Below are 12,420 nucleotides of genomic sequence, written 5' to 3' on the forward strand. Positions count from 1 at the left end.
CTGGGCCAGGCCGGGCCGGGCCACGGCCATCCTGGAGCCATGGACCTGTTCCAGCCGTGGAACCCCCCCCCCCCCCACTGCCTTGCTGTGGGCAGCCGGAGCGGCTCGGCTCTCCCCCCCCCTCTCCACTGCGATAAGAAAAATTCAACATTCCAGCTGCAAAGCTGCAAGGCCGAGGTGAGAGTAACCCTTTTATTGCTGTGAAGAGCTGAAAACCTGAGGGAAGAGAGAGAGGAGATGCTTAAAGCTGAAATTCTGTTGTGAAGCTATGATATATCAGAGTATCCTGTTGTAATTTCATGAAGATATGGGGGGTGGAGTGTTCAACTCGTGAGCAAAAGCACCTGCGCTGAGATAGGCAGATGCTGACGCAGCTGTAATTTCATGAGAAGTTTGGACAGGGAGAGATGAACCAGATGAGGACTTTTGCTCCAAACGGGAAAGGAGAAAACCTCAGTCCGTAGAGATGAACCAGATGAGGACTTTTGCTCCAAATGGGAAAGGAGAAAACCTCAGTTCCTAGAGATGCTCCCAGAGATAGTCCTAACGATGAAGATGATGAAGACCCTTTGCTCCCAGGGAAGGAGAAGGGCCTCTGTTTTTGTTTCTGAACGGCTCAACCTTAAAATTGTACCCCAAAAATCTTCAAGAGTGGACCCTCGAAAGCAGTTGCGGGAAAAGCTGCAAGTCGGGGGAAAGGACTCACACGCAGGCAGAGACTCCTCTTCCTAAATGGACTGAACAATATTTGGAAGTGGGCGGCTGTCTCGTTGTGATAATGTTTTCATAGCATGAGCAAGAAGAGACTTCTCTTTCTAAATGGACTGAACAAGGTTATTATGGAAGTGGTAAACAGACTGAACATCTTAAGGGTTGTCTTTTCACATTGTCAGTGGGAGAAGGGAGGAAGGTGGGGGGAGGAGGAGAGTTCTGAAGGTGGTATAATTTTTTTCTTCTTTTAGGTCTGTTAATAAACTTCTTCATATTCTTTCAAGTTTGGTGCCTGTTTTGCATTTCTCCTAATTCTTATCTCACAGCAGATAAACAGTAATGAGTATTTTGGACCAAACCACTACAATGTTTAAAAAACGTTTTCATTATAGGAATATCACTTTATTTGCAGATTCACAGATCTGTAAAGAAGAATCTTAAGAACTGCCCAGATCTCTGAAACAATAAAAACAAACACACACCTTTGAACTTCAGAACACACAATAGAGGAATATAGAACTAGCAATCTGGATGTTAAAAAGTCTACTGAAAAACTATTTACCACAGGTCCTGAAATATTATTCCAGTAATTCAATTTAATCTATTAAATTTACTATTTACACCTAGCATCAGACTTTCTTGTCTTGGTATAATTTTTTCTTTTACTGTAAGAATATATTTTGTACCGAATTTCTTTCCTGAAATCTTAGAGAGTTAGTTATAACGGTTTCTTGATGTTCCCTTTGAAAGCTAAATAGATTAAGTTCCCAAAGCCTTGCATTATCTTCAGGCATTACCTTCAAGCTCTTTAACCGTTCTCACTGCTCTCCTCTGATTCTCTGCCAATTTATCATCATCTGTCTTAAACTGCAGAAGCAGAATTGGACATAATATGCCAGGGACACTCTTGCCAGCAGTAAAACCAGAGACAATTTACCACACTCTTTCTGCTTATGTGGCCACAGAATTACACTGTGAGCATATGCACATCTAAACTACCATATCTCCAGAGCCCATAACCATCTAAAACGCATCTTTTCTTTGAACCTCGCTTATCAAAGAATTTTGACTGCTCTGTGAATCAGTATCCCATCTTCTGTAATCTACATATTCATAGAAATTGTCATGGGTTTTTTCTAGGTCATTGATAAAAAAGGTAAAAATATGAGATTTGACAATGCAAAGGTGGGAGTGGCCAATACAACAGAGCCAACACACTCCAGAAGGACCCCAAGATGTTGGAGAGATGTGCAGAGAAGAACTGTCTGAAATTCCAGAAAGGCCAATGCAGGGTCCTGCACCAAGTAATCCCATGTCCCAGGACAGGCTGGGGGCCAGTCTGCTGGAAAGCAGCTCTGCAGAGAAGGACTTGGAGGTCCTGGTGGACAACAAGTTGTCCCTAAGCCAGCAGTGCCCTTGTAGCCAAGAAGGCCATTGGTCTCCTGGAGTGGATTAGGGTGGAAGAGCAGTGCCAGCAGGTCACGGGAAGTGATCCTGCCTCTCTACTCAGTCCTAGTGAGGCACATCTGGGGTGCTGTGTCCAGTTCTGGGCTCCTCAGGACAAGAGAGACATGGAGCTCCTGGAGCTGATCCAACAGAGAAGAACAAGGATGACTGGGGGACTGGAGCATCTCTCTTATGAGGAAAGGCTGAGGGAGCTGGGCCTGTTCAGTTCAGAAGAAATGACTGGGAGGGGACCTCATCAATGTCAGTATCTAAAGGAGAGCGCCAAGAGGATGGATCCAGGCTCTGGTCAGCAGTGCTGAGCAATAGGGCAAGAAGCAACAGGCGGAAACTGATAGACCCACCTGAATATAAGAAAGATCTTTTATACTGTACAGGTCACCAAGCACTGGAACAGGCTGCCCAGAGGGGTTGTGGAGTTTCCCTCACTGAAGATATTCAAGAACCATCTGAATGCAATTCTGTGCAATGTGATCCAGCATGACTCTGCTTGAGCGGGGAGGCTGGACCAGATGAACCGCTGTGGTCCTTTCCAGCCTGACCCATCTTGTGATTCTGTAATTCTGAGATCTACTCATTAGAATAAAAACTACCTAATAACTCTACTAACAGTTTACATTTGCATTTTGAGATTCATCACTATTTGTTCCTATGTGCTTTGATGACATGAACCTCCACTCTCACCATACAGAGTTGCTGATCCAATGAACATATATCAAAATGTCACATGCATTTTTAGCCCTCCCTGCAATATAAATCATATAGAAAGCCTTATAATTCCACTCCATGCAGCTGGCATGTTGGAAAATTTTATCATTAATTTATTGATAGCTGCTGTTCAGAGTTTCATTTTCATATACTCTTACCATTTAAGCTTTGACATACAATCACTTCCAGTTGCCAGCATTACTAGGAATATAATTTTTTACATCAACATTGTTAATTACCCAGGAAAATAGCAAATTCTACCATTTTACTGCTCTAGCAGAATTTTAATTATCACTGCTGGGAGAAAAATCATTGGAAGTAAAGGACAACTAAAGGCAAGACCAATAATCAAGGCTCAGTTCAGCAGCCCCCATACAGAAACGTGCTGCCTTTGAGTCATCGTGGGATATATAAAACATCTGCACAGATCTGACAAGGCCCTACAGGAGACTAGACCCACACCCTTTCAGAGTGGTCACCAAAACCCAAAGAGAACAATCTTTCAAACTGTGTATCACAGTCCACATCTATGTGCGTATATCTAAATCAAGCTCCCAGTTGCAGACTTCAGTGTAGATGCTCTCATTTACAATACATCAATAGCTCCAACAAACATGATGCAGCCTGACCATCTGTCTGTATTAATACAACAGGTTTTGATGCTCGTGAGAAACTACAGTAACGACTTCAAAATCTCATGCCAAAAATGAGAGCTGACCTAGGTACAGACTTCATTTTACTTCACACCGAAGCTCTGTTACGCTCAGGAAAGAACAAAAGACATTACGCATCAGGACAAACACCCAACACTTAAAATATGATTTTTAAAATGCCACTGGCAACAAATTTGTTACCTCTTGTAACTCAAACTTGCACACCCGAATTTTCTCTTGTAAAGGGGCCGCATATTTTTCCTCTGTTGGACGTGATTCATGCCCAGTTTACCATCTCAAATGTTAAGATACCACCATGCACACTCTCAAACACATAATTTCATCTCTGTCATCTTCATTTACAAGAACGCTGCCCACCCACAGAACACCTTGAGGACTGTGGCCCCCAGAACTCTTGGCCGTCCCTGTTTCCTATCAGTGAAGAGAGATCTTCCAGCATTTTAGAAGCTTTGGATCTACCACGAAGAAAGGAGGAAGAGAATTCTACAGATTATCCCTCTACATGCATAAGGAGGTGCTGTTTACTACCTCACTGCAATGAAAAAAGATTAAGTGTAGCAATGTGGAATTATCTCACTCAACTTTACTTTCTAAGTAAATCACCTGGTCTACCTCTACAGAAAATGAGAAGACTGTTGTCTAAGATACGAAGTGTGAGTCACTCTTTGGGAGTCCATCTCCCTCCACTGATGAAAGACAAAACCTGTTACTCAGTTTAGACAAGACATATTCTATAGGCAGATGAAAGCTGGCAAGAAGCCCACTTAGAAGTCTGCCCTCTGGAGTGTGCATGAAGTGGAATTATATTATTTCCATTTTAAAAATGTTAAATGTAGAAAACAGTGCACTGAAGTCCCCAGGCCCTGTGGATGTAGATCAATGAAGCAGTCACAACTGCAAGAAATAATGCTGGAAGAAGCCAGTGACAAAGCAGAGAGCCTATATAGAAATTTGGAACAGAATTCATTTGCTTAAAATGAGGTGGTTAGTAGAGTTTTAGAGACTTCAGAGCATTCCAGCCCATATTCCAGCCAGTTTCAGAAAACTGTGAGTCTCCCAATAAACCCTAAATCCCATCTCTCAGCTCCACAGAGACACCTGGGATACTACAAAACACATCAAATTTGCACCTATAGTTATCTTCAGGTAAATGAATCCTACTTCTAGGGTGGGACTCCTTTTTAGCTGAAGACACCTTATGTATTTCACTGTCCACATATGAGCCCAAGCTGCCACTACAGGCAATGGAGATCTCTTGACTCCACCAGCTGCCTTAACACAGGCAACTAGTTGCCACTCCAGAATAATAAAGACTCAGCTCACATCTGCCATTTCCAAGCAGGAGACCTGAATAGCCTGGGAAGGTTCAAACACATTTCCAAGGCAGAAAAAGACCCCCCCTGGAATATTATAGCATGGGCTAAGTCCTACCAAAGTCCTGCAGCAATAGCAGAAGTAATTCAACACAGGCACACAAGCTTCATAACCTGACAAAGTCCTACTGTGTCAGAGATTGTCTCCTCTATGGCAAAACAGATCGATATAGTCCAAGAATCACTAGGTGAAGACAATGTAGTAATACAAAGACATTTGTTTGCCTGACTACTCCTCTAAATTCCATGATCATTAAGATCTTCCTGAGTCTGGCACTGGTATGGATCATTCTGCAAGGTCTCAGTATGCACATCAATCATGATGCATAACCTTAACAAGAGCAAATCAAGAATTTTAACTGGGAACATCACGATTCCATAATTTGTGTTCACTCCTCCAGAAGAAGTTTTCTCAATTATAAGTTCTGTGTCTTCTGAACCAGTAATAATACATTCATTTCACAAATAAACTGCACTAATACCTTGCTCTCCAAGCTCAGATGAATTATCCTGTTTTAACTATTTGCACATTAATGAAACTGAATTGGAAAGTGTTACTGTACTTAGCACTGCTGAGGTGACACGTCAAATACTGTGTTCAGTTCTGGGCCCCTCACTACAAGAAGGACATTGAGGTGCTGGAGCGTGTCCAGAGCAGGGTAACAGAGTTCATGGAGGGTCTGGAGCATAAGTCTCATGAGGAGCTCCTGAGAGAACTGTTTAGCCTCGAGAAACTGAGGTACAGGGAGGACCTTATTATTCACTACAACCACCTGAAAGGAGGGAGTAGCCAGGTGGGGGTTGGTCTCTTCTCCCATGTAACAAGTGACAGGACAAGAGGAAATTACCTCAAGTTGCACCAGGGGAGGTTTAGATTGGATAGTAGGAAAAATTTCGTCACTGAAACGGTTGTCAAGCCCTGGCACAGGCTGCTAAGAGAGGATGATTTTTTCCAAGCTAAATTATTCTATGGTTTAGCAATACAAAAAGAAGAGTTAATTGGAAACGGTGTACAAAGGGGTTTTGATTAGTAGAAACTGGGCTGATGTAACTCCAACAAAAACGTCGTTATTTAGTTCTACATCAAAAGCCCTTCTGAAATGGAAATAAATATTTGAATGACATGGGAAAACCTAGTATGTATAAGTCACAATGTGCCTTGTACCAGGAAGGGGAAAATGTGTTGTGTTTTTTCACCCGTATCATCAAAAATAAGTATTTTAATCAAAAGCTGCCACAAAAGGATGACACATTTTATGTAAGTTTCACCCTTAGATCCTAAGTCAGTTTTACCCACACAGTCTTTGGGCAAACATTCTCTTTCACAATCAAGTTATATTCTTAATACTGAGTAACAGATACAGGTATGTAGAAATTGCTTAAGGTTTTCCCCGTATTTTAAAACTAGTAAAGTAACATCTTAATATATCAAGCACAGGACTTTTCTAGATGTTAGTTACGTAGTAACTTTGTTTTTCCCCAATAATTCCTTCCCAAATACGTAGTGTTCTAGTTTTATTTTTACAGTCTGTTAGTCAACATTACCACAATGATCAATTCATTTCGTATTTTTGACCAATCTCAACAACCTTGCAACAGAATTAGGCTTATAAATGGTACTTAGAACACCAAGCGAACATTTTTCAGTCTACAACCACACAATGTAAAATTTGCTAGAATTACAGCTCTAAGTATTGATCACACATCTGAACTACACTCTTTGTCCCAGTTCCTTTCTCAATACACTGTTTTTCACACTGTGCTGGTCATTGGAAGATTCTGATGCCTCATGAACATGAATGGATTTATGGCAGCCACACACTAGGCACAAAGCAATACCATGCCTATTTTAAGAATTGGGAACAGAAATATTACAACATTGACAGAAGAAGAAAAATTAAACCAGATACCTCAAGGTATAGACCAGTGTATTAACTCCAGAATACGTGCCTCTGCTTAATGTGGTACTCACCTCTACAGAAGAAGTACCCAAGAAAGCATTAAGTATTTGTCTGAAGGCACAGTGGCTAGATAGAATACCATTTTTCCTCATCATAGGCAAAATAGAGCTTTGCTAGCTTGACAATAAAAGGGAGAAGGCAGCCTGAAAGCATGAAGCTAAGCCACAGGCATCAGGATGCATTGCAGGTACTCCAAAAATATTAGCAGAAGGGGAAAAAAACAAACCCGAAAGATAAGAAAGCAGGTGAGAGTTATTTTTACACTTTGTTATTGAATTTTAGAGCAGATGAAAGTCTTGGAAAGCTCTTACTTTCATACACTGTATGCACAGCCATAATGAACATTATCAGAGATAGACATGCAGCAGGGAGACACAGTGACCACAGTGTGATGGAAGGAAACAAAAACCTCTTGATCTCATGGTGGCTGCTGCAGGAAACCTCTCCTTTGAAGTACAGAAAGCTGAGATGTTATGCACAAGCCCCGAGTTAAACCTCTCTCAGGCTCACCTCGCTTTGAAAGGCCACCCACTGGGCCAGCACCCTGTGGTGTGGCAGCCAGAGAGAAGGCAGCTGGACTGCACAGCGCACTCTGCAAACCCCACTGGCACCATCAGAGGCTGTGCAAACACAGAACACATCCTTTGGCACGGACCCATCTCACCCCATTTTTGCCATCACCTGCATCTGAAGCACTTCTCATGCAGAGCAGGCAGGCACACCTCCAGGCCACAATTCACTCAAGACACTTTTAATGTCCAGATGAGAGTGAGGCAAAAAAGTGCCTGTTCCCCTCCACTCACCACACAGACAGGCTAGCACAACCACTGGAGTCAACATCCTGTCCAAATAAAGTAAAGCACCAAGAGACAAGTGGGCTGGAAAGCAGTTTCACGTCTCCAGAGATGCAAACAGTCTCTGAAAATATAAAGGTCATCTGGAAAAGAATTAAACAGCATTTGACTTTGAGAAGCAATGGGAGATGAGATAAAAATAGCTTTATTTCTGATAACAAGTGCTTCTGAGACACTTGATGTGTTTAATCATTTTCCGTTACCTCTGACAGAAAAGATTAATTACGGAACTGAACCAAAATAGGAATGTTGTGACCCATGTGAATATTAAAGATATGAGAGATTCTTAAACAGAGTACAAAAAGAAGATAAAAGTACAGAGCAGTACTCTTGAGTGATTTAGAGACAATCTTGCAGTGCTGGAGTGAAATAAAATAGTCACTGATAAAAGACTTGAAATCTGGGACACAATGCTCAGGCAGTATTTAGGGGATGACCAAAATAAAATCATTGCCATCAAAATTGCTTTGGGCGTGCTGGAGCTACATAAACATACAAAAGCTCCACTACTGCAAATGACCTGCAAAGTCCTCCACCAAAGCATGAACGTCTTGGAAGACAGGCCAGGCTCCAATCATCATAATCATACTCAAGTACACAAAATACAGATACAAGGGGAAACACATGAAGAACTTAGTTGTAATCCAGAAAAGCAAGCACACAGAACTGCACAATCTGTAGTAAACAGCACAAACCAAGACAATGCCACTTTGCAAGAGCGGGTATTTGTCAGACACATGAACAAGGAGGATGAAAAAAGCACCTCGACTTCAGAGAAACTCGTAATGGGAATGACAGTAACAGTGACAACTGAATACACCATTAGCCAGGAAAACAAATGGAACACTAGTGGATTTTAAGCCACATTCTGCTTGGAAAGAATGATGCTAGAATCAGCAGTGAGCAAAAATATTAAGCATATAAAACTCTCATAAAACTCACATAAAACTGCTGTATCAAAAAAATACATAGAATACATGAAAGTGATAAAGCAGTGCCCAGTCAGAGCACTGAGAGTAAACGAATGCTAAAAAACAAAACTCCCAGTATTTGTAATAGTAATGTCAAGGAGAAGGCATCCATTAAGACTCCAAACCTTTGGTTTCCTGAAGGTTTGTACAAACTGGATGGAGAGAGTAAAAACCAGCAGAGGAGGAAGCAGTGGACTGCCCACAGAAGCTCTCAAACTACAGAACACAGCTTTAGAAGCCAAAAGCCCCAGGATTCACAACTCTTCCTTGTGCTAAGGCAGAAGCCAAATGAGAAGAATGTTGCCCTCCAAAGCAACAGTGAGGACAACCAAAATAGCACACATAATCTTTAGTGACATCAGTCTTAAAAAAAAAATACTTTTGGTTAAATGCAGAATCAAAATAACTAAATAAACATATAAAAGGCAAACATTTCCAATACCTTTAAGTGTAAAAATTCTGGAAGAGATGCCTAATGTCAAGCATGTTTCTATGTTTGATGAATCACCCGGTTTTCTGGTAGATGCGTATAGGGAAGCCAAATATTCATCTGTTCATATCCGGCCTCTCAACATACCTCTCTACATTTGCTAAGCCAGGTGTTTCACAGGGAGAAATAATGTATTTCTGATGGTTTAGTGAAGCACATGAAGGAAACTGCTTTGAAAAGTCTTGAGTGGTTAGCAGAAGCTAAACAAACAAGACAGTGTGTTAGAAAGAAAAATTTTCTTAGCAAGAGATAGAGGTAAACACAAATAAGACTAAAGTCCATCATCAATATATGTACCCAACAGATAAGGAAGTGACAAAAAGATTTCAGCTTGCTGTACCTAATCTAACTAGCTAACCCAAAAACCCAGCTTGGAAAGATGTTGAAGCAAGCCTACAGTTTGGCAGGAAAATTATAGAATATAGAACACAGTTTACTCATTACCACCATCCCTGCATTTAAAGAACCCAGAATAGATGCTCTGATGCTCTGGTGTTAATAATTAACCCTGAATCTTATCTTGGGCACACCAGTAGATTAAAAATAAATCGACCCAACTGCTCCTGTATAGGTACTGGAACATTTTGAGTGCAACTTAATGCTCCCAGAAGACAGACAGAAAGAAATCCCTGTCATGCCATTATTACAAGAACATCAAATGATACTGGCTTTGGAAAATCCATATTTGTGCAGTTGGGAAAGGCTGACAGGCTGGCAGTCAGAAATCACTCCTGAGGTATATGAATGTGCTGCCCTAAAAGCTACAAAATTTCAACTACAGATGAACGGGTAGAAGCTTTCCCCAATTAAGAGTCTCAAAAGAAATTAGACTACAGGAGTATTCATGTCAAAGTGTTTGAGTCCAAATCATCAACCACAGAAGCAGTAAAAATATCCCCAAATCACAGAAAAAAGCTTACTGGAGTAACAAATAGTTGCACGAAGATGAGGCATTTCTGATGCTCCAATCTGGCCTATCATAAAAGCAGACAGCAGGATTTACGGGGTAATGCTTGGATTTTGAGCAATTAATTCTGTTATACCATAAACCACACCTGTTGTAGCAAAAAATGCTAGAGTCTGGCAGAAGAGATTTAGCATATGCTGTTTTTGTGATTTTGTTATGAGGGCAAGGCTGGGAAGAATTTTCCCCTACATTTGCAAGGCAGCGATACCATTTTAAAAGCATCTAGTGCCCCAGGATTTCACTGTGCTCTAGCTTTATGTACAAAAAGGAGCTTATATTGTACAAAAAGGAGCACATGGTGCTCCTGGGAGACTTAACATGGTGACTCAGAAATTACAGAGTGGGTGAAAGGTGCAATTACCAAGCTCAGCATATTCAAGTGTATGAACAGTGTGGGCTCAGCAGAAGAGTGAACTACAAGAATAGCTGGTCTCCAGAGCATATCATGGGGATCTCATCCAATTTGTTCACAAGAAAAGTCACTTTAAAGAGCCTAGAACAAGAGAAAGGTGGCTCCCTCTGGGAGAAGACATTAGGCAACCACTATAGAATTACTTACTGTGTATTACAATAAATGTTTCTAGAAGGTAAACTAGATCCTCTCCCTTTTCAGCACCCAAAGATACCAGCTCCACGGCTGCAAATATAAAGTGGAAGATCCTTTTTCAATCTCACAACAAAACAATACTGCAGTGCCCAAGTACACCAAATGGCTTCAGAAGGTATTTCCAGATAAATGTGCTGGTGGATAGCTTTTCCTGTTGTGAGTTCCTCTGTGAGAAAAACACAACCACTGGACATCAACAGTAAAGGAACCGGAAGAGTCTCCATCAGCAGAAGGTACCAATGAATAATATGAAGGCATTCGGCTCAAAATAATTGTCATAGGAATTACAAGTTTAGTCATCATATATGGAACCAATCTATTAGAACAGAGCTCTGTGCTACAATATAGGCAAACAAAAACCAGAAGGAAGGAGACTTGCTTGAGGCAATTGCTGCAAAATTCTTTTAAACCAAACATTTGGATTGTACATGCTCAAATCTAGTTCAGTGACTTTCATGATAACCTGTGTTTACTCTGCTGTAAGCCTGGCCACTAATTTTAACCACTCTGAGATTAGAATTAAGCATCAATGACAACAGGTTATGGAATAAGATGGAATGTCTCATCCTCTAGATGATACAAAAGCAGCACATCAGGATAAGCAATATAAATTGAAGGTACCAGTTTTCAATTTTCAGACAACTGTTTAGATTACAATTTGACTAGATGTGAATAGGCAATTCTTCCTTCTTTCTTTAGTCACTCTGTAACTATTTATGTCAGACACAGTTGTGTTCCCATGCATACTCGAGGTAAAGCAGCCACTACAGGCTTATCTCATTGTGTGTAATCTGCCTGAAATGTTCTGCTTGGGCACATGTAATAGAAATGACTGAAGTGTGTGATTTCAATTATACACTTTTACAAGGAATGCTCAATTGCAAAACTCACAGAAACTGTACAGTAAATTAACCTTAATCCAGTAACTTTTGGAGTAGCTTTTGTGTCCACTCAGATCCCAGAGAGAACCTGCTTAACCACCCGCTGCTACAAAAGGGTGTGGGTCACCTGCAGATCTTTGTCAAACTTGTCATGGGAATTCCACAACACAAATGGCAGCAGGTATCTGTCCTCCAGCCACTGAACCCCACCCCTATGAAGCAGAAAGCAGCTCCTGACCCTGACACACAGCATTAGTAGTCAGAAGGGTTAATGTCCATGTGTGACCTAAGATTCAGTTGCTTAAACAGAATCATCCAGTACCATTTGGGATGTTCTGGACTATCAAGACATTGTGCAACACATGACCTCTGGAAAACCCGTGTCTTTTGAACTGGTGACTGGAGGCAAGACAGGATACTCCAGGCTTCTCAAATGGTACATGCTTATTATGTGTGCCACTTCTTTAGCCATAGTCTTCTATGTAGGCTTCATAAGAGGTAGCTTTGTGATTGCATCAAGTTCCGACTGTGAGAAGGACATACACTCTCGAACAATATATAAGAATGAATCAAAATTCCGGAAAGACTCAGGAAAAACAAAAGGATCTAAGTAAGACTTTTTCACTCCAGATGTTTTACACCAGCACCAATCCCTGAAAGGCTGACAAGGTGAATCATAGGACCCTGCAGATGGACAAGTCAAGCAGAACTGAATGACTCATAACTAGTGGTGTGGATGCCTCAGCAGTCTGTCCATCT

At 41.2% G+C, this 12,420-nt stretch overlaps 1 protein-coding gene across 1 annotated transcript in view; it reads right to left on the reverse strand.

The window, feature by feature from the left end:
- KL (klotho) overlaps positions 1 to 12,420 on the reverse strand; it is a 49,592-nt gene that overhangs the window by 16,905 nt on the left and 20,267 nt on the right.

The sequence above is a fragment of the Corvus kubaryi genome, unplaced genomic scaffold, assembly GCF_017639235.1.
Source record: "Corvus kubaryi isolate FWS band 111438036 unplaced genomic scaffold, C.kubaryi_AGA036_p1.0 split1-65, whole genome shotgun sequence".
Classification (NCBI taxonomy): Eukaryota; Metazoa; Chordata; class Aves; order Passeriformes; family Corvidae; genus Corvus; species Corvus kubaryi.